This window comes from Hypanus sabinus, chromosome X2 (assembly GCF_030144855.1).
Source record: "Hypanus sabinus isolate sHypSab1 chromosome X2, sHypSab1.hap1, whole genome shotgun sequence".
In the NCBI taxonomy this organism is placed as follows: domain Eukaryota; kingdom Metazoa; phylum Chordata; class Chondrichthyes; order Myliobatiformes; family Dasyatidae; genus Hypanus; species Hypanus sabinus.
The window spans coordinates 10,311,412-10,334,372 of record NC_082739.1 but is presented as its reverse complement, the minus strand read 5'-3'; the positions used below and the strand labels follow the sequence as shown (position 1 = coordinate 10,334,372).

The 22,961-nt window shown below is 45.2% G+C and overlaps 1 protein-coding gene across 2 annotated transcripts in view; it reads right to left on the bottom strand.

Annotated features, from left to right (window-relative positions):
- LOC132385138 (reticulocyte-binding protein homolog 2a-like) overlaps positions 1-22,961 on the bottom strand; it is a 262,129-nt gene that overhangs the window by 90,870 nt on the left and 148,298 nt on the right. Inside the window, exon 2 of one of the 2 annotated variants that reach the window (XM_059956944.1) lies at positions 1,287-1,372. The exons of the other annotated variant lie outside the window; for it this stretch is intronic. The gene's annotated coding sequence lies outside the window, so the exon portion shown is untranslated. The remainder of the gene's footprint in view (positions 1-1,286; positions 1,373-22,961) is intronic. 2 annotated transcript variants of the gene reach the window in all.

The window sequence follows — 22,961 nt, the reverse complement described above, 5'->3', positions numbered from 1 at the left end:
ACCTTCCCCATTCATTTCAACTCCTGTGTAATATGTCATTCTCTTGTCCAAGACATACCTCAGCTTTGCTCTGCCTGTTTCCAGAGCAACAGACAATCTGTTGGACAAACCCAGTGTGTCAAGCAGCATCTGTGAGAGGAAAGGAATTGTTGCTGGTGAGTTCCTCCAGAAGATTTGTTTTTGCTCCATGTTCCAGCATTGTCTTGTGCCTCGTACTGTTTCCAGTTTGAGTTCTGTATAACTGTAATTTCAATTTACTCTCTCTCCCCATTTTTTTGTTATATTTGACATCAACTGACCATTTCATCTGTCAGTGTCAGACCTTGGTAGTCCATCATTCTGATTTTGCTCCCTCTTGAAGCTGAAACAATGAGTCATCTCTGTGTGTAGTTCTGATCTCTTATGGACACAAATGAAGTGCAAAGAATATTTACAAGAATAGTAACAAAACTGAGGGATTATATGTAACAGGAAAGAATGAACAGGCTAGGATTCTTTCATCCAGAAGACTGAGCTGATAGTAATCATAGTTATTAAAAAACAGGGTAAATATAGATTTTTGTTCTGCTGAGAGATAATAGATACCACAGGGACAGCACGGTTACATAGTGGTTAGTGTAACACTTCACAGTGTTAGCAACCCGGGTTCAATTCTCACCGCTGTCTGTAAGGACCATGTAGGCTTCCTCCAAGTGCTCTTGTTTTCTTCCACTTTCCAAAGACGTGCTTTGGGACAGGAGACTGTTACTGAAGTTTCTAACTAGCATCCGTTATGTCCGTTAGGCCATTAGACACCACATGCTTTGAGCGAGAAGTTTTTAAATAGCGTCAGGTTCATGTGCTTGTGTTATGCTTTCCATTTGGACCAATAGACACTGATTCCAAAAGCAATACAGTTTGTCGTTGATAGTTGGCAAGAAATAAGCAGTTAGACAATTCAGAATTGTTTTGCTCACTGGGGTTTCAGGAATTCAGGGTTGGAGAAGCCCAAAACGGTTGGAAGTGAAAATGGAAAGATTTCTCTACTTCAACAAGTTAGGAACTATGAAGAATTTCAAGTTACAATGAAAATGAAGATTAACCATTATCTGCACTAGGTGTCTGCACTGACCTTCTTCATTTACCGTCAATCTAGCATAGCATGAAAGAATATAGCAGCATACACTGGATGAATTCCTCCGTTGATAACTATTAGGAACTAATACACAGTATTGTAGTAGTAATGACAGTGTTCTAATTTGTTCATTTAAATACATAATTTGTTACACATTTTGTCTTTTTTATACCTTTTCAACTATTTCCATGAAACTTTGGCTTATTCGTCCATAATCTACTGTTCCCGATGTGTCCCAATTAACCAGGATCCACTGTACTAAAAGATATAAACATCAAAATGCTTTTAAAAAAAATAGAGTTGAAGAGGGTAGGAAAGACACTGATTAGAACCACATACAATAGCATAAACCAAAATGGCCTGGTTCAGATCCAATCATTCTCTGTCATTCTCCTCAGCCACACCAACAATAGAGTGGTGCTATAGGCTGTGTGTTGTCTCACAGCTCAAGTGACCTGTTCAGTTCTTGCCTCTGGTGATGTCTTTGTGGAATCTCTGTCTTCTTTCCATGGCCATGTGGTTTTCCTCTTAATTCTGTGGTTCTCCCAACCCCCAACATTCCGGTGCTGCACAAGAGTTAGGTCAAATGGCTACTGCTAATTGAGTCCAAAGTAGGTGGCTGGCTGGAAAATCAGGGCCCGGGAAAGAGTCAGACTAACAGTGTGCACATTGGGTCCATATCCCTCTAAGCCTTTCTTAACTAGATACCTGCCCAAGTGTGCTTAAATCTTTCTTATCTACAAAAGTGCTTTTAAATATGTTGTTATCGCAGCTCGTTCCATATGCTCACCACCTGCTGTGTGAAGAATTTGCCTCTCAGCTCTCTTTTATAGCATTTCATTCTCACCTTAAACGTGCACCCTCTCATTTTTTGATTCCCTTCCCAGAATGCATTTCATGTGCCCCTCATGATTTTGTACATCTCCATACAGCCACCCTTCAGTCTCCTCAGCTCCGCTTAAAAGTCATATGCCAAATTTCATTCAACTGCCATTAACTAACTAAGACAATGAAGTAACTGAGTACTTTATGCAAAAACAAAATAAATTTCCGTATTGTAAGTGGGGGAATGAAATTGAAGGAATTGCTCTGAGAGGCAGCATAGATCTGATGGGCAGAATGGTCTCCTGCTATGTCATAAGGAAATGTGCAATAGTAAAAATAATGTGTTAGTTCGCACTTCTAGTCATTGATAATTTGCTTCCTCCTCAACTACAAGGACTGTGCTACCTCATGTTTCCTACTCAATGTAAAAGACTGCATGTATGATGGTTAATTTCCACTCAATACCAGAGTTTCTGACAACACCTACATGTTTCCAATACCAACTCCCTGCAGTCAACTGAGTAAGTTGTGGCAAACCAACAGTTAGGATACTGTCCAGGCAAGTACAGTTCACAGACAGTGTGCAGTCAACCAAGGCAAGAAAAGTCTTTGAAAGCGTAGTTCCCCTTGGGACTGGAGCCATTTGTCAGACAGAGACAAGATAAGAATGCAAGTGAAGGAAGCAAAGCACACACTATTGGACAATTACTTTGCTAAACCTAAGGTCTCATTGCCTATTGCTTATTAATACCTGCATTATTGTGGCATGATTGTTGGTTGATTATGCAAATAAGGTATTTGAACATCCATAAGGTTGCCCATTGGTCAAAATCAGCATCAAGCTAGTCAATTTCTATATAAAAATGGACTTTTTTGTTCAAACTTCTGAGAAGTCTGGTGAAAGGGATCATACTGTACTCTTTGTGCACAAGCAAATAAAGTGTGATTGAGGAACGAGGGTGAGTTTTCAGAGTTCCGTTCATTGGTGATTGGCGTGGTGGTTCATTGACTCACCACACACATGGTCCAGAGATGCAAAGTCCCAATGTTTTTCTCTCATCTAATCCATGACCAAAGTTACATTGTATTATGGTCTCCAGGTCAGAGGTTCATGGGTTCAAGCTCTATACCAAACAAAAATCAGGTTACCACTTCGATACATTGGTACCTTTGGAGATGTTGACTTCTGGCTCGTTGGTTAAACCAAGAACTTGGTGATGTCAGGAGCAGCAGCTGATCTTTTTAATCAAAGATTCAAAGTACATTTACTATCAAAGTATGAATGCAGTATACAACCCTGAGATTCATGTTCCCCACAGTCAGCCATGAAACAAAGAAAACCATAGAACCTGTACAAAGTAAAACATCAACAACTCCCAGGTGCAAAAAAAGCACAAACAGCAACAAAAAAAATGAGCAAAAACCCAAAATGGAAAGAGTCCAGGCATATTCATTTCAGCTCAGTGTCCGTTATCTGCAGGCCACCCTGATTCAGAATCACCCAAAGTAGCAACAAAAAATGGGGCAACCAGAAACATAGCGTAACACGAACTAGAAGGTCCAAACCACAAAATGTGTCATTTAAACCTTGCTCTGGCACCACCCTCCAACAGCATTGTGGGAGAGAGAGATCATTCGATCACAAGGACCTTTCTTTGGGAGCAGAGAGGGAGAGAGAGAGATAGTCACACGCAGATATCTTTCTCCAGCAGCAGCGAGTAAGAGGTTGGTACATGGCATTGAACACCCATTTCACCTTCTGTACTCACATCAGTGATCTCAATCTTCCTCGGCACTTTAATCGGCAAGATTGGTGAAAAATGGAGTCGATCATGGGTTTCTGGGCCTTGAGGCCACACACTCCACTCGAAGCTTTATGGAAAACCCTCGGAGACAGCAAGGCACAGATCGCTCAGTAGGCTCAAAAACACAATACCAAAATGCACATCACAGGTGCTGAACAGAAGGTCACAGGCCCCAACAGTAGTGGAACCACATTTGAAAGAAAAAGCAGATGTAAAAAAAGTGAAAGAAGCCATTGCGTGAACCGTCTGGAGGAAGGTGCCCTTGGTCACGTTGTTCACAGGTGTCATCTTCTTCCTGATCAATAGGGCTGAGCAAAGAGCAAAGAAAACTGGACAAGGAAATGAGATGAATTCCAGTGAAAACCCATGGAAAGAGAACCCATGGAAAATACGAAACTATTCAATACATAGTTGGCCTTTTGAATCATATGAATCAAGTCTGCATAAAGAACTGAAATATTTATCATCCTTTATCTGTGTGGTTGAAGACAGAATGGGCAGAATGTTTTACTCTGCTTCATATGTTCCTATTTCTATCTTATTGCCCTCTGCAGGTTTAGCTTAATTGATGAAAAGTCACAGCCCAGTACATTCTCTGCATTTCTTTCTGTTGGTCAGGCAGCACTTGTGGAGGGAGTGTTGAGGTTCGTGTTAGATCTCCTTAGAGGTCTTGTTAGCATCTGGCAGATGCAGAGCCAACCTTGTTACTTTTATTTATGTTTTATTTATTTACTGAGCTATAGCACTGAACAGGCCCTTCTGGCCCTTCGAGCCATGCACACAGCAATCCCTGGATTTTAATCCGAGCCTAATCGTGGGATAATTTACAATGACCAATTAACCTACTAACCAGTGTGTCTTTGGACTGTGGGAGGAAATCAGAGCACACAGAGGAAACCCACACAGTCACGGGAGAACTGTTATGAATCCCGTAATTGGGTCACTTACCAGCAAAGATAGAGAGGTCCGCTGAAGTTTGATGGTACTATTTTTAAGTATTTATTAGTAAAAATACACAAAAATAATATCAATGCAAACATACAGATAATATACGTCGTCAATACTAAATACTAAAGTGCGGGTATAATAATAAGAAATAAGCTCTATCATTGTCTAGGGGATAATGTATTGTCCGATGGAAATATAAAAGTCATTCAGTTCATTCAGGCTGCAGCCTTTGGTTGGAGTCAAGAGAGAGATTTTAGAAACTTGCAAGCTTTTCCTTTTTATGATGTCGATCCTTCGAGAGTTCTGTTGGTGTAGCCGGTCCTTTAGCTAAGCCGTTCTTCCGTGGTAAGGCCCCAATCCCTGGCAACGGGAAAGGACGCATGTGAGCCCTCCCCCGGCTTTCGCTATTAAACGCTGTCACGGGATTTCTAGCCTTTCTCCTTGTGCGTCTAAAGGGGTTATTCCCCAGACCCTCTTTTATCCTTACTCACGGGGTCTCAGATGTCAATCAGGTTGGGATGATGCAATCCCTCAACCAGCCCACTCTGGTCGTCCCCTGAGGGCTTCAATGAATAGTACAGTACTCAATACACAATTCCGTCTCCAAGAGACAATGGCCATTATCCGTAGCTTAGTCTCGCTGAGGCCAGGACACATTCCAAACCCTGTGTATTCTGGACGTCTCTCTCTCATTTCCTGGGCCCCAGACCCGAATTAATAGCGATCTGGTGATTCTCAAAAAGGAGGGGGCTACTTTGTACCCTTCGGCCCCTCAGAGTTGTGGCACATTCGTAACACCCCCTTCCTTCAAAGCCTTTTTACCATCGGTAAAAATGAAGTAATACAGAGTCTTACAGGATTTTAGAATCTAACACAATACAAAAGTTATTGTAAAGTGATATAAAAGTGATATAAAGTCAGAGCGCGGCATATTCAAGGAGAAGTGGTCGGAGCAAGGCCGAGGCATGTTCGAGACGAGACTGAGTCAGAGATGGAGTTGGAGCAAACTAATCGGAGAGGAGTCAGAGCGGAGGAGTTTAAAAGCCTGTCAACCTAAAAAAACAGGAGCGAGGTTAGATCAATCTAAGCACTGGGCCATTTTGGAAAGATTGAGTACAAGCAGGCCTAGAGTGTGCCACTGAGCTGAGGCCCAGGTACTAGTGTGAGGGACAACCTGGTATTTGGATGACCAAATGACCAGATGACCAGATAGACTGAAAAGGCAGGGTGTCGGGACCAGAAATAAAGGTCAGGCCGATTCTGCTTGCTCTTCGCTCCAGCTGCGCCACACTTCATGTCTGCAAGTTTCACGGCAATTTGCCCTGCTGAGTGATGAACTGAGCTGAGGCCATGGGCCTACTCCAGCTGCTCCGGGCTTTGGGTCTATAGGCTCACTTTTGTTCTGAATGCTGATGCTTCCTTTTGTTGCTTGCACAATTTGTGTCTTTTTTCTCTCTCTGTCCATTTGGTCTTTTTTAAAATTGGGTTCTTTTGGGTTTCTTGCTTTGTGGCTGTCTGTACGGCAGATGAATTTATACATACATACTTGGCTAATAAATGTACTTTGAACATTTGAATTTCTCCAAGTCTCTCTCTCCTCTAGGGGAAACATCCCACTTTCTCCAGCCACTCTACAAATTGTGAGTCTGTCACCTATGGTACTGTTCTAGTAAATTGTTGCTTCACAGTCTCCAAAGACCTGATGACCTTCCTAAATTGTGGTGTGCAAAATTAGCATAATATGCCACCTAAGGTACAATCTGCATTTTAAAGCTCAAAAAAAATTCTTTATTTTCCCATGGATCTATTAATAAAATTAAGGAAGCCATCTGCTTTTTTAGCAGTATATTTCAACAAGACTTGGACAGAATACATTCCTTCAAGTTCCTTGATTTCTATACCATTTTGAAATTGTATCTATCTCAACTAGCCTCATCTAAACTAAGAAGATGTTAGCTTAGATGGCCTCTTCTTATTCTATCTAATTAAAATTGTTTACTTTCAGGTCCCAATTGGTTGAATGGCAGTGTATTAGTTATTATCTCAACATTAAAAGGGTACTTACACCAATAGTTATGTGTCCAAAATTTTTGCAAATGTACAATGTACTGTGTATGTTAATCAAAATGGCTTCTTTGTTTTGTTAAGAATAGGAATGCTTCTTTGTATGATAAGTGCTTTCTCTCGCAGTTGTTTAGCTTTGGACTTGCTGATATTGGGATTGTATTCATTTGTTGACCAATGGGGAATGTTATTTTGTCTTGTGGGTCTGGGAGCGGGGGTTTCGCGGTTTTTTCAGGGGAGTCGGGAAGAAGACGCCGAGGAAGGTGGACGTGCGCTGCACAGCTTGGTCGACCACCCGGGTGGTCCCAGGTGCAAGGACGTGGAGGTTGGAGGAAAGTGACGAGGGGTCGAATGGTTCGATGGTTGAGCTCCAACAATGTGCACTAAACTGACTGAACTCTGATAAGTTGGTGCCTTTTACTTTATTTTCTTTTCCTTCACATATATTGTATTGCATAGTACTCTTTTAATTTTAGTAAAATCTTTAATGTGTATTCCATAAAGGTATCTGGTGTGAGTTTGATATGGTGTGGGTGCGCGCAGCATAAACTTGATTCCCACAGCACCTGCGTGTACAGGAGGTGGGGTTGGTGAGTGGCTGGATCTCCTCTTCCCCTAGACATATACCAGCCTGTTGGGTAAGGGTTACATTTGTGGGGTGCTCGTCCCGGATTGGATTGTCAGGGGCTGTGGAATCGCACAGGCAGCAGAGCGGAGATGGACAGAGATAAGATTGTTAGCTGGTGCGAGTTGGAAGACGTACCGGTGCAGTATGCCTGTGTAGTGAGCGGAGTGGATTTTCGAGTTTCGGGAGACGCGATAGTGCGGGATTTAAGTTCGGTGAAGGGTATTGGGCAGGTAGAATTGGTAGCTAGACGGTGTGGTAAAGAGGTAGAGTCTAGCTGGGTGTTGGTTCGTACGAGTGCTGAAGTCAGGACGGTGGAACTGCCGGCGACGGTCAGTGTATCGGGGGAGGAGGGGCCGTGGGGGCTCCACACCCTCTCCGAGACATCGGAGGAGGAGTTAGAGCTAGAGGTGGACCCCAGAGAGGTGCCCGGCACTAGTAAAGGGAGGTGGGAGGAGGGAGTCGTGACTAAGCCCCGCTCCCCATGTAGGGTGGAAGCCTCGGAGCTGGCAGCCGCACTTAATTCCCTGGTGGGGGTGGCCGAGAGGCCACGGCTGAAGCTGGGGGTGTTCTCCAGAGCCAAGCCTACTCCGGATGGGGAGGTGGACTATGAGACCTGGATCGAGCATACGTCTTTGATGTTAGAGGAGTGGCCAGGCTCGGAGGAGGAGAAGAGGCAGCGATTGGTGGGAAGTTTGAGGGTTTAGCAGCCAAAATCGTCCGGGAGTTGAAAGCTGAGAAGCCTGGGGCCTCAGTGGAGGACTGCCTAGAAGTTTTGGAGGGAGCGTTTGGGTTGTCAGGGGAACCCTGGCTGCTCTTAGCAGAGTTTCAACGCCTGGAACAATGGAGAGGGGAAAAGCTCTCCGAGTACATATTTAGGATGGAGGGGATGCTCTCGGGGGGTAGTGAAAGTGACTGACGTGGCTAGCGTGAGGATGAGTCAGCTATTCAGTGGCTCTCTGGAGGAGGATAAGGTGGCGTGGACTATCCGGCAGGCTTATAGGAAAGGTCCCCCTCCATCCTTCGGGCAACTGATTAGAGAAGTGCGAGAGGAAGAGAGAGCGTTGGGGCGGAAAAGGGGCACGGGCCTACGGGAGCGATCCTCAGCGATACAGGAAGTGGTGGCTGGGTGGAGGATTGAACACCCCCAGGGGAGTAGGGACACCCCTCTGGAGGGGGAGGACAGGGAAGGTACCCACTCCCAGGGGCGGCCCGTGCAGTGGGTTGGGAGGGGGGGCCGTCCTGGGAGAGGAGGGGTGGCAGGCAGCATGTGCTTTAACTTTGGGAAAGAGTGGCATTTCAGGCAGGACTGTGGGCGGCCGAGGGTGTGCTATAGCTGTGGAGAGGAGGGACACTTTAGGTGGGATTGTGAGAGACAAGGAGTCCCGCGGAGGACAAGCCCCCCTGCGACTAAGAAGGGAGAGGTGTTGGGAAACTTAGGAGAGGCTCAGTGAGGGAACGGACTGGAGCCTCTGGAGGAACACGTTCCCAGAGATCAGCCGGAAGACCACTGGGTGCCCACGCCTCTGTTCCGGATGGGCTGGTAGGACCCCGTGCCAGTGTGGGTCTACGGATAGAGGGAATTTACACAAAAGCCGTTCTTGATACGGGATCGCAGGTTACCTTATTGTACCAGTCGTTCTACAACCAATATCTAAAGCATTTGCCCGTAACCCCATTTGACGCCCTGCAGATTTGGGGTGTGAGCGAGGGTGATTACCCGTACGATGGGTACCTATCAGTGAGATTGGAGTTCTTGGAGGGCGATGTGGGAGTGTCCGAAGCTATTGAGACATTGGTGTTGGTGTGTCCTGACCCGGTGGAAACTGGTGGTGCTGCCTTCCCTGGTGGGGACTAACTCCCGGCTCCTGGGAGCTTGTAAGGAGAAAGGGGGGGAACACTTTCTGGAGACCCTCTCGGTGCATCCAGTGTTTCGAGCGGTATTCAAAGAAGGGGTTGCCCCCCAAGGACTGGACCCAGAGTGTAAGCGAGGGAAGGTGTGGTGTACGCAGGCGAGGCCCAAGGTGATCCGACCAGGGGAGGTAGCCCTAGTGATGGGGACCCCCAGATTCCCCGGAGTGCCGACGGGCAAAGCCCTGTTAGTAGACGCCCCAGACGATCTTGAAGGGGAGACACGATTTCCGGCGGGGGCGCTGGTGAGGCCTGAAGTGCAGAGACCAGGGGTGGTACATGCAAGGCGTATAGCCGTAAGTGTCAGGAACAGTACGGCAAGAGAAACCACCTTTAAAAGGGGAATGCCGCTGGCACATCTGTTCCCGGGGACGATAATGTCTAGTGCCCCCGTGAGGACCCCTAACAGGGAGGGGTTGGAGGATCGAGGGGAGCTGACCGCTGAAGCCTTTAACTTCGGGGATTCTCCAGTGTCGCCGGAGTGGAAACGCAGGCCAGTGGAGAAGATGCTGAAGATGGAAGCTGTTTTTTCTCTGGGCGAGTTTGATGTGGGCTGCTACAAAAGCACTCACCACACCATCCGGGTGACGGAGGACACCCCGTTCCGAGAGAGATCCCGGCGGCTGGCTCCGGCAGATGTTGAGGATGTGCGACAGCACTTGTGCAAGTTGAAGGAGGCAGGAATCATAGCTGAGTCTCGAAGTCCCTATGCGTCCCCAATAGTGGTGGCACGGAAGAAGAATGGGCGAGTGCACATGTGTGTTGACTACAGGACGTTGAATCGGCGAACTGTCCCTGATCAATATACTGTCCCAAGAGTCGAGGATGCGTTGGCCTGCCTGAGCGGTGCGAAGTGGTTCAGTGTGCTGGATTTAAGAAGTGGGTATTACCAGATCCCGATGAGTGCGGCCGATAAAGAGAAGACCGCTTTTATCTGCCCGCTGGGGTTCTTTCAGTTCGAACGAATGTCCCAAGGCATATCCGGAGCCCCAGCCACCTTCCAGAGGCTCATGGAGAGAACTGTGGGGGATATGAATCTGTTGGAGGTGCTGGTGTACCTGGTCGATTTGATAGTGTTTGGATCGACTTTGGAGGAACATGAGGAGAGGCTGTTGAAGGTGTTGGGCCGGCTTAATGAAGAAGGGTTGAAGCTTTCCCTGGACAAATGCCAGTTCTGCAAGTCGTCGGTTAACTACATTGGCCATATCATTTCACGAGAGGGAGTGGCTACTGATCCAACCAAGATAGAGGCCGTGACCACCTGGCCGAGACCCCAGAAAGTGGGTGCTCTGCGCTCATTTTTGGGGTTCTGTGGGTATTACCACTAATTTGTGAAAGGATACACTAAATTGTGTCACCCATTGACTTAGCTGTTGTGTGGCTACCCCCCGGTGGGGAAGAAAAGGAAGGGGGACCGGAGGCAAGACACTGGAGGATACTGGAACCCGGCGGAACCTTTTGGCTCGAGATGGGATGATCGATGTGAAGAGGCATTCCAATCTTTGAAAAGGGCACTGACCCAGGCCCCGGTGTTGGCTTTTGCCGATCCCCAGAAGCCCTATGTGCTGCACACGGATGCCAGCTGAGAGGGTCTAGGGGCTGTTCTGTACCAGGAGCATGGCAAAGCATTGAGACCGGTAGCTTTTGTCAGCTGAAGCTTGTCGCCCTCTGAGAGAAACTATCCCACTTACAAGTTGGAGTTCCTGGTGCTGAAGTGGGCGGTGGTGGACAAGTTGAGCGATTACCTGTACAGAGCCAAGTTTGAGGCGAGAACGGATAACAATCCTCTCACTTATATTCTGACTTCGGCTAAGCTGGATGCAACAGGACATTGGTGGCTGGCGGCCTTGTCGGTATATGATTTCAGCCTGAAGTACCGCCCAGGAAGCAGGAATGTCGATGCAGATGCTTTGTCACGTCGGGAGCTGGGGGAACAGGAGAAGGACGAGGAGTGGGAGAGTGTCCCTGCCCCTGGAGTGAAGGCAATGTGTCAGTTTGCTATCACCGTGAAGGCCGAGGGGAGAGGAAGGCTGGAGCGAGCCGTGGACCATTTGGGGGTTTTTGACGATGCCATACCCCTAGCTTACTGTCACCTGACCGCACTGGGGACTAAACAGTTGCCGGAACTGAGTCCGGGGGAAGTGGCAGCTGCTCAGCAGAATGACCCGGGTCTTGGCACTTTGTGGAGAGCGGCAGAGAAGGGGGATGTGGCGTTGGCTGAGAAGGTGAAACACCCATGCGTGCCTCTGTTATTGAAGGAGTGGCCTCGGTTGAAGTTAAAGAACAAAATCTTGTACCGGGTAACGGCGCCTCCGGACCAACCCCGCTGTTGGCAACTGGTCCTGCCGGAGAAGTATCGGCAGACTGTACTCCAGGCCTTGCATGATGATTCCGGACACTTGGGGGTGGAAAAGACCTATGGATTACTCAAAGACCGGTTCTACTGGCCCCGGATGAGGGGGGAGTTGAAGAATACTGTAGGGGATGCCGTCATTGCATCCAGAGGAAGACCCTGCCAGCGTTGGCGGCTCCACTGTCGCACTTGCAGAGTGCGGGACCTCTGGACCTGGTATGTATGGATTTCCTGTCGATTGAGCCTGACACCAACAACACCGCGAATGTCTTCGTCATCACCGATCATTCCACTCGCTATGCTCAGGCATTTCCCACTAAGGATCAGAAGGCGACGACAGTGGCGAAGGTGTTATGGGAGAAGTACTTTGTGCATTACGGCCTTCCCAGGCGAATCCATAGTGATCAGGGGCGGGACTTTGAGAGCCGCCTTATCCATGAATTACTGACTATGCTTGGGGTTGAGAAATCCAGGACTACCCCTTATCACCCACAGGGTGATCCTCAGCCTGAGAGGTTCAACAGGACCCTGTTGGATATGCTCGGGATGCTGGAGATTGGGCAGAAAAGCAGGTGGAGTCGTCATATTGGACAATTGGTTCACTGTTACAATTGTACTCGCAATGATGCTACAGGGTTCTCGCCCTAATATCTGATGTTCAGGCGGAAAGCGAGGTTGCCAATTGACTTGTATTTTGGGGCTGAAGTGGGTGAATTACCCGGGAAGCCCTATCTAAAGTATGTGTCCAAGATGAGGAGGGAGTTGCAGAGGGCGTATGAGTTGGCCGAGGCAGCGGCTACCAAACAAAATCAGAGGAATAAGATGAGATATGATCAAAAGGTGAAGTTTGCCCAATTATTGCCAGGTAACCGGGTCCTTTTACGGAATTTGGGACTCCCTGGTAAGCACAAGCTGGCAGATCGATGGGCGGCCAGCCCCTATGTAATAGAGAGCCAGATGCCGAATCTACCCGGTTTATCGGGTGAAATCTGAGGATGGGAATGGGCCTGTCAAGGTGCTCCATCGGAATCACCTGCTGCCCCTGGGTCAAGCGGTGCGGGTGGACAAGGAGCCAGAGAGGGAGGTTGCGCCTAGTACAAGGACTCTGCGAGGGCGCGGAGAACGGGAAGAGCCCGCTGCTGAAGAGCGGGGACAGGTCCTTAACCTGGGAATGGATACCGATTCGGAAGATGACGACTCAGATGAGTGGCCCCTGTTCCCATTCGCTGTCATTTCAGTACCAGAAGAGGAGGCTTCTGGCCCTTCCCTACTGAGTTGGGCGAGAGGAGGGAAGGTGTTGATGGTCAGATGGAGAGGCAGCCAACGTTGAGGGGAGAGAGGGTGGAACCTGAACATGAGCCAGAGGGTTCTCAGGTGAGGGGAGAACCCCGTGGGGGAGGGAGTGAGAGTTTGACAGGTAGACCTGGAGTGTCCGAGGCAGAGGGTTTGCAGGTGAAGAGGGAGCCCAGTGAGGGGGAGGATGAGGGTCCAACAGGAGTGTCCCCCAAGGGGTCTGAGGCAGAAGGGGTACGGAGATCTCAGAGAAGTAGGCGCCCCCACCCCCCACCCCCCCCGGAGAGGTTGACATATGTGGTGCCAGGAGAACCGAGTGTGATTTCTACTGCTCTGGGTAGTTATGCCACTGCATTCTGTACCTGGGCTGGGTTTTGTGTGCTGCAAGAAGCATTGGGGAACTCTGGTATTGTCATGAGGGCATGACATTTGCTGGTGGGGAGAGAATGTACAATGTACTGTGCATGTTAATCAAAATGGCTTCTTTGTTTTGTTAAGAGTAGGAATGCTTCTTTGTATGATAAGTGCTTTCTCTCGCAGTTGTTTAGCTTTGGACTTGCTGATATTGGGATTGTATTCATTTGTTGACCAATGGGGAATGTTATTTTGTCTTGTGGGTCTGGGAGCGGGGGTTTTGCGGTTTTTTCAGGGGAGTCGGGAAGAAGACACAGAGGAAGGTGGACGTGCGCTGCACTGCTCGGTCGGCCACCCGGGTGGTCCCAGGTGCAAGGACGTGGAGGTCGGAGGAAAGTGACGAGGGGTCGAATGGTTCGATGGTTGAGCTCCAACAATGTGCACTAAACTGACTGAACTTTGATAAGTTGGCGCCTTTTACTTTATTTTCTTTTCCTTCATATATATTGTATTGCATAGTACTCTTTTAGTTTTAGTAAAATCTTTAAAGTGTATTTCATAAAGGTATCTGGTGTGTGTTTGATATGGTGTGTGTGCGCGGCATAACCTTGATTCCCACAGCACCTGCGTGTATGGGAGGTGGGTTGGTGAGTGGCTGGATCTCCTTTTCCCCTAGACATATACCAGCCTGTTGGGTAAGTGTTACACAGATACTGACTGATCAGTTAGGGCATTGATACAAAAAGGTCACTATAAACCCTAGTGAAACTGAGAGTGAGATACCATCTGTTTGAAAAAAAAAGAGTAAATCAAGCACAGTATTCAGAAAATACAAAGTGTACTGCAGATGCTGAGGTCAAATCAATACGTACAAACAAGCTGGATGAACTCAGCAGGTCGGGCTCATTTCAACGGATGCTGCCAGACCTGCTGAGAATTCAGAAGTTTCATCATTTACATTGAACTTCTTCATCTCCTGATCTTGCTGGCAGATTTGTCCATTAATGGCAGGATGCTGAAATAAGGTACTATTTTTTCATTAGATTTTGGCCCAGTGTTTTAGTGATCAGTATGGAGAGTTAGGTTGGCAAGAATTGAAAATGAAATAAACTGCAGATACTAGAAACCTGAAAGAAATATTAAACTCAATGTAAATTCTCAGGTAGCGCCTGCGGAGGATGAAGAAATCGATGAATTAATAAAGATACAGTGCTCTGGTCGGGTGCCATGGTAGCATAGTGATTTAGCACATCGCTTTACAGTACCAGCGACCCAGGTTCAATTTCTGCCGCTGCCTGTAAGGTGTTTGTACATTCTCCCCTTGACCGCGTGTGTCGTAATGTGAGTATTATTAAAAGTAAGTTAATACTAATCGGGGAGCTGTTGGTAGCAAGAGGCGGGATCCGGGGTTGGCGGGGTCTTTACTTCCGCTCTTTTTACTTCTGGTGTGCATTGTACATAGTTCCCCCACTCATGCCACACGAGGTACCGGGAAGCCTCTGTATTGTAAGTATCATTTGCCGTCCCAGATAAAGATGCTCTTTTGGCCATCAAATTGTAGAGTGGTCTTTTGGTAAAGTAGAAGTTACCACAGCGTGGGTTTCCTCTGGGTGCTCTGGTTTCTTCCCACAGTTCAAAGACAAATCGGTTGGTGGGTTAATTGGTCATTGTAAGTTGTCCCGTGATTAGGCTAGGGTTAAATCAGGGCACGAAGGGCTGGAAGGGTCTATTCTGTGCTGTATCTCAATCAATAAACAAATAAATTAAATCACACAGTCCACAGAATCACACAACACCTGATCAGGCATCTTAGCCCACAAATCCACACCAACCATTAAACTTTTGTTAATCTCATTTTATTCACCCACCCTATATTACTGAAACGATGTGTAAGGGTCAGGTAGAGAGGAAAAAGGGTCAAACCAATAAGGGGGCAGGAGGAGGGACGAACTGACAGGCAAAGAAAGGAGGGAGTAACAGGAGAGGTGGGGGTCGAGGGAAACGAGGAGCAAGCAGAGAGTAGGTAAACGGGACAGCATGAAAGGGAACGGAAGGAGGCCAGAGACATGGGCATAGGGAAGGTGTAAGAATGTTGGTCCCAACAGAAAGAAATGCCAAGAATCTGGAGTCTAAGGTTCAACTAAATAAAGGGTCCTTACAGCTTTCTTTAGTCAGGAGGAACAATCAACAGGAAGGATCAAATCAGATTAAAACAGAAAACATGCAGCACGGACAATTCTCCATCTGTCTATCAGTCCTTTTAACTGCCAGTTTCTTCGTCTGTATGTCTGTCTGTCCCTGTCTATCTGGTGCATCTCTCACAGCCTCTCCATCTGTTCTGGATTTGTTGATCTGTCTGTCTGTCTCTTTCCATCTGTCTCTGTCTGCTTCCTACGTGTCCTGTCCTTCTGTCTGTCTTCCACCCAGTCACGAGTGCTGAATTGTGACACAGATATCAGGGACTGAACCTACTGCCTGGAGAATAATTAATACAACGTGAACATGTGTTAGAGTGACACTGAATAAGAGGGGTCAGTATGTCCCATGTGGACTCTCTACTGTACAGCCCAATCTGTGGCAAATCCACTGAGATTACAAAAAACATTAATATTTCCCCCTTCAAAGCAGTGCAACATGGTTGTTAAATTACTGGAAACACAAGAGAAGCATTCACAATGATAAGTGGAGTTGATAGATTAAAATAGTCAGGGGTGGTATGGTAGCTTTGCAGTTAGTGTACACTTTAAAGCACCAGTGACCTGAATTCAGCTGTCTGTAAGGAGTTTGTAGTTTGCCCCTGTGATGCCCTGGGTTTCCTCTGGATGCACAGGTTTCCTCCCATTTTCCAAAGACTTACGGGTTAGTAGGTTAATTGGTTACATGGGTGTAAGTGAGTGACACAGACTCGTTGCACTGGAAGGGCTTGTTACCATGGTATTCTTTCGTTCGTTATGTGCCGACCGCTATGACGTGGGCGATCACAGTCTCTCCATGACCACGGTTGCTCTCGGCAAATGTTTCTACACAAGTGGTTTGCCATTTCTTCTGGGCAGTGTCTTTACAAGACGGGTAACCCCAGACATTCAGAGACTGTCTGCCTGGCGTCAGTTGTCACATAACCAGGACTTGTGATATGAACCAGCTGGTCATATGACCACCCACCTCCTGCTCCCATGGCTTCACGTGAACCTGATTGTGGGGTGGGGAGTGGCTAAGCATGTGCCACACCTTGTTCAAGGGCAACCAGCAGGCTAGCAGGGGGAAGGAGCACCTTATACGTCCTTTGTAGAGACGGTTCTCCACCTCGCCATCCAGGCCGTTACTGTGATGTATCTCTAAATAATAAAAAATTTAAAAATAAAAAGAGACCACTTCTACCGCAGAAGGACTGGTGAGCAGAGGATCAAGACTTAGGGTAATTAGTAAAAGAACTAGAAGCAGCAGTAGAGAACTAAATGTTCTTCGAAAGAAACTCCTGAGATCGAAGATGTGTGGTGTTGTACCCTCTAAGGTGGTAGTGAGGCCAGTATGGGAACTGCAGACTCTTCCACAGATTGGGCAAAGGTGAGTGGGTAGTTTGTGAGGTTGCCCAGAATTGGTGCATGTCCTCAATGTTCACAGTACCATCCGGAATAGCACTCCACTTTGAGAAGTGATAGGCCTGAGATTCCTTGGAGTGAGTAGAGATGTATTTCTTCGGGGGGGTTTCCTTGAATCTTTTCCTGTCTGGCTGAACTAAATAAACCTGGAAAAGAGGCTTGTTTTATAACTATATGACTGTTGGAAAGATCTGTTTCATTTGAAAATGTCCTTTAGGGAAGGAAATTTGTGCTGTACCCTATATGTGACTCCTGACCTGGCACTGTAGTCAGTCTTTGCGAGTGGCCTGGTTCAGGGCAGCTTGAGATGGGCGTACTAGTGATGCACACATTCTGTGAGTGATTATTTCTGTACAATCTACTTCCATCATGCTTTCTGGTCATGGATTGGAGATAATAGCCACTCACTGTGGAAATAAATACATCCTCATAGCGCTTTAACCAAACCCCTTAAATCGCTGTCCTCTGCTCATTGATCTCTCTCCCGGATACTCTTTCTCCTTGTTATTTTGAACAGCTCCATCAAACATCCTTCACTTCCTTTTGACTAAGGTGGGGGGGACATACAAGATATCTTTAAGGAGCGATGCCTCAGAAAGGTGGCGTAGATTATTAAGGACCCCTATCACCCAGACATGCCCTCTTCACACTGTTACTGTCAGGAAGGAGGTACAGTAGCCTAAAGGCACACACTCAGTGATTCAGAAACAGCTTCTTCCCTTCTGCCACCCAATTTCTGAATGGACATTTAAACCATGAACACCACCCTACTACTTCTTTATTTCTGTTTTTTCACTACTCACTTTATTTAACTATTTGATATATATATATATATATACATACTTACTGTAAATCACAGTTTTTCACCTATATGATCATGTATTGCATTGTACTGCTGTCACTAAGTTAATAAATTTCACAATATATGCTGGTGATATAAACCTGATTCTGATTCTGAGGAATGCCAGCTTGAAACCCCTCATCCTTGCTACTTTCTACTGTACATCTGCATTATCATTAAAGCTGTGGTAGCCTTTTAAAAGAGTTGAGTTCAGGAATGAACACAATACTGTGGCTGCCTAGCCAGTCCTTTTGAAAATTCTATCCTATGTTCATTGCCTGTATACTTTATGACGATTTCTAATCTAAGAACACTATTTATGTTTTTAACAGCATCCTCAACCTGCCCTGCCACCTACGAAGGTTTGACTATAAACGTTCCCCTGTCTCTGTCCTCTAACAAGTTGTCAAATGTATGATCCAAGCTTGGCATCTACTAACAATAATAATATATCTTAAGCCAAAATCTTTAAGGCAGTACTTGTCACGATGTGCTTCACAAGAGTGATGGAACATGGGGAGAAAAGATTTTACAGAACAACTGATGTTTTGTTGCATGTTGTGCTCTGTGTAATTCTGAACATTGTGGGCAGGTTATGCAGTGACACTTGTGGGCTGCTCCCAGCACTCCATCGTGTGCATTGGTCATTAATACAAACGATGCATTTCAATGTGTGTTTCAAAGTATATGCGACAAATAAACTTGAATCTGAAATCTAGAACAGAAGAGAGAAAAACACCAAGGAGGAGACAGTTTAGAAGGGAATCTTGCCCAATATAAAATAACAGAAATCATGAAAATGCTTGATGCATAATAAGAGCAACTGAAATTATACAAGTTTTAGGGTGAATGGAAGTCTTCAAGGTAGAGCGTGGCCCTTCACCACTTTTGAATTACTTGTTTATTTTCTACATTCATTGAGTCACCCCACGATGAGCCTCAGGCTTTTTTTGCAGGGTTCTCGGTAAATAAATAATACATTTCATGCACTGTATTCTGTATGTCATTAAAATCCACCCAGGGGCTGCAGCAACGAAAGTAGCAGGTGTTGAATAGCATCAAGGGGAAGGTGTCCCTATTGCATTGTGTCTATCTCTTCTGAAGTGTGTTTGTCTTCTTCCACTCCTTATTAACTTGTTGAAACATTTGATGTTTCCCAGCATGTTTAGCAGTTGATTGCTAATGAAATTAGACACGAGTTTGTCAGAAATAATTCTATTTGATTTGGTTCGCATTAAAGGATTGGACCTGGTCAACTGCTTACAACAGAATTTGAATTTTAAAATGCCGAGGCACATCATTTTCACAGCATCATCTTCTTGCTTAATCTTCAACTGAAGTCAACACAGCTGCCACATGAAGGAGGATTTCCTCAGCATTGTTCATCCAATCAAATCCCTCATTTCATCTTTCTGCTCCTGATTCCTGCATCTGCAGTCCCTTATTTCACTGATGTCTGTAGGTCCTTGCTGAGTGAAAATTGCAGTATATTCTAATAGCGACTGCATTTTCAAAATATTTTGCTGGCTGTGCATGTCAGAAGAATGAAAGGCACTACATCAATGCAGTTCTTCAGGGACTATTAGAAGGAGTTCCGTGCACGGCAGAAGCAATGTGTTGTCCAAAAGACTGAAACAAACTTTACAGGAAGCGAGAAAAGGAATAGGATTATGAATTATGAGCTCAATGATGCAAACTAAAAATTCATTGAGACAGAATGCTGTTCCTCCTCAGCGTCTTCCTTGCTACTAATTCTAACTTTATTTTCTCTTTCCCAGTCCTGATGAAGGGATCCTGGGCATGAAATACTAACTGCATTTAATATAGTTAGTTTCATAAATGCTGCCTGGGCCATCCAATGTTTTCAGCATTTTCTTTTTTAAGCAAGGAGGGAGACCAAAGAAGATTGAATAACATCTTCCTTAAAAATATGTTTGTACATTTAAATTTAGCCTTAATAACAAGTCTAATGGAAATTGGATTTCTATGAATATAGGTGGAGGATACATAAGTGATAGCATGATATTGAACTTGTTAGACCAAGGGACAGTAGTGTAGCAGTTAATGCAATTGCTTTACAGTGCCAATGACCGTGATTGTTTTTGACAAACCAGACAGAGGCGGAAATGGAAGCTCTTGCAGGCTGCCCCAGCACAATGCGCAGACTGTATGTTGCGATGTACATGTGACAAATAAAGCTAATCTTTAATATTTTCTTAACTTCACAGTTCTTCATTCAGGTGCCCACTACAGAAAGGATAGAATTGGAGTTATTAAACTAAAGTCAGGAGCAGAAGTACATCCTCACATCAGAGTCAAGGGATTTGGAAATAAGGTGGTGAGGTCAGATTCATATTAGTTTATTGTTACATACACCAAAATGCAATGAATTTCCTTGCTCGAAGGAAGCTTATAGATTAAACTGCATAACTGGTACTAACAGGCACAACAATAAATACAAAGAGGATTGCAAAACAGCAGCACAGTGCAAAAACTGCAGTGTATTCTAAAATATTGCAAAAAGAAACAACAATAATGGAGTAACTGAAAGAGAAAGGAGTCTGGGAATATAGCAAACCATTGGGAAAAGGGGTGTGAAAGGCATGAATGAGTTTAGAAGTCTGATAGCAGGGGGGATTCCTAACTTGCCTAATTTGGATTACTCTGGGTGAGGTGTGCCAGAGAATCAGAAGATCAGCTGATGTAGAGAAAGAGAAGCAGGAAGAAGAGGAGAGGGAGGAAAAGGAGGCCGTAACCTCAATTTGGCAGTGGAGCCTTGTTTTTAGCAAGGTAGGCATTAAGCACCATAGTCCATTTAGTTTGCCTCTGGACATACACTGATAGTTGCAGGATACAGAAATGGTGAAATTAATGACTAATTATCCCAATCAATTTCTATCTAGTATCACTGATAAAAGCCTTCATCGCCATCTCTCAGACGTCATTAACCCTGGTGCCACAAACTTGGTCTCTGCTCCATCACAGACATCTCTCTTCTCTGTAGCTTAGAACATTTAAAAACACACTTTTTCACTTCTGATGAAAGGTCATTGACTTCAGACATTAATTCCATTTTATTTTTCACAAATGCTACCTGACTGCTGGATATTTCCAACATTTTCTGTTTTTATTTCCGATTTCTGGTATCTGTAGTTTTTTTTTTGCTTGTTAAGACCTTTAGACAGGAGCCGAATTAGGCCATTTGGCCCATCGAGTCTGCTCTGCTATTCCATCATGGTGTATTTATTATCCCTCTCAACCCCATTCTCCTGCCTTCTCCCCATAATCATATTCTACAGAGATAGAGTGGGAAGATTGGAATTATTGTTTCAAAATCTCCTGCTTCTCCCAACTTTAGGCCATGTAACAATGTAATTTCATCAATAACATCTATCTAATTTGCATCTGGATGAATCAATCTGCACTAGCTTCCTGCAGAGTCTGTTCCACAAACTATATGCTCACTGAAATTGCTACCAGAAATGTTTTAAATTCACCCTCGTCAAACAGATTGGCCTTGCCCTTCTGGACAAGGTGAAATAACTTGTCATGATCTATATTGCATAGACTGGTTAGAATTTTAAAAGTAGTAAGCACATCACCTCTCAACCTTCTGTTCCCAGTGAGAATACGTCCAGACTTCCGCACCTTCACTGACTACTGAACCATAGACAATATTCTTAATACAGTGATTTATAAAGTGGTTGACTCACCATAAAGAAGCTCGACATCATCATGGAGAAAGCAGCCTGCTTGATTGGCACCTCATGCACAACCATAAATATTCATTCCCTCCTCACCACTGTACCACGGCTGCAGTGTGCTTTTTGTATTAAGTGCATGGCAGTCACTTGTCTAGACTACTCAAAAATCCAAAATCTTTATCAACAAGAAAGACAAGGTCAGCTTGCACCCTTCCAGGTCACGCATCATGCTGACTTGTTTGTATTCATCATCACTAGACCCTCTCACTGCCCAACAGTATTGTTGGAACCCTTTCATCGGATGATTCCTTCCATTCAGGAAGGAAATTCATCATCACTTTATCAAGGACTATTACAATCAGACAATTATGCCTCTCTTACCAGCCATTTTGGTGGTGCGGTGGAGATACGTCTCTACCAAAGGAGGTGTAAGGCACTCCTTTCCTCTGCTAGCCTGCAGGTCACCCTTAGACAAGGTGCAGCACCTGCTTAGCCCCCAATCAGGTTCACATGAAGCCACGGGAGCAGGTGGTGGATGGTCGTTTGAGCAGCTGGTGCAGATCACAAGTCCTGCTTATGTGACCACTGACGCCAGGCAAACAACCTCTGAAGAGTAGTGATCAAGGCTGGGGTCACCCATGTCGTAAAGACACTACCCAGAAGAAGGCAATGGCAAACCACTTCTGTAGTGAACTTTGCCAAGAACAATCATGGTCAAAACCATGATCGCCTACATCATACGACATGACACATAAGGATGATGATGATTACTGGCCATACACCTGCCAAGCAAATGGCTAAATGTTTGACTGGTGTATAGCCAGTAAGGGAAGCATTTAATGATACATTCAACACAAAATGATCCAAGGCAGGAATGATGGTGATTGTTAGGTGTAAACAATTATACTCATAAGGTTAAACCAATTAGGATCACTGAATGAAGACCAGAATATGATGAAAATACTAAACAAGGTGGACAGCATCTGCGGAGAGAGAAACTGAGTGAATGTTTTGGATATAAGATGCTTCAGTTATAGGATGAGTGAACTATACGGTCTTCCTTTTCTTATAATGGTGAGTCAACATAGGCCTTGATGAAAATTATCCATTAGAATGAGTGTAGAAAAGTGGTTTACATTTGAAGGAAAGCCTTAAAAATAAGATGCTTATGAATAAATTTAATAAAGATTTCCCTAAATCAGGGGTTCGTAACCATTTTTTAATGTCATGGACCCTTTTGGCAGTCTGATGAAGCTTATGGACCCCTTCTCAGAATCATGTATTTAAATATATAAAATAAATTACAAAAGAAGCCAATTATGTTGAAATACAGTTATCAAAAAAATTTCTGATATAGTTTTTTTTTGCTTCTTTTGTAACACATTAAATAACAAGACTACACATTTCAAATATAGGCAAGTTAAAATTAAATTTTATTATTTAAGGCCATATTAGTGTTGTTGCTTCGCCTGAATAAGAACATTAAACCATGGAGTGGTCTTTGACAAAGCAACTCACATGTCAT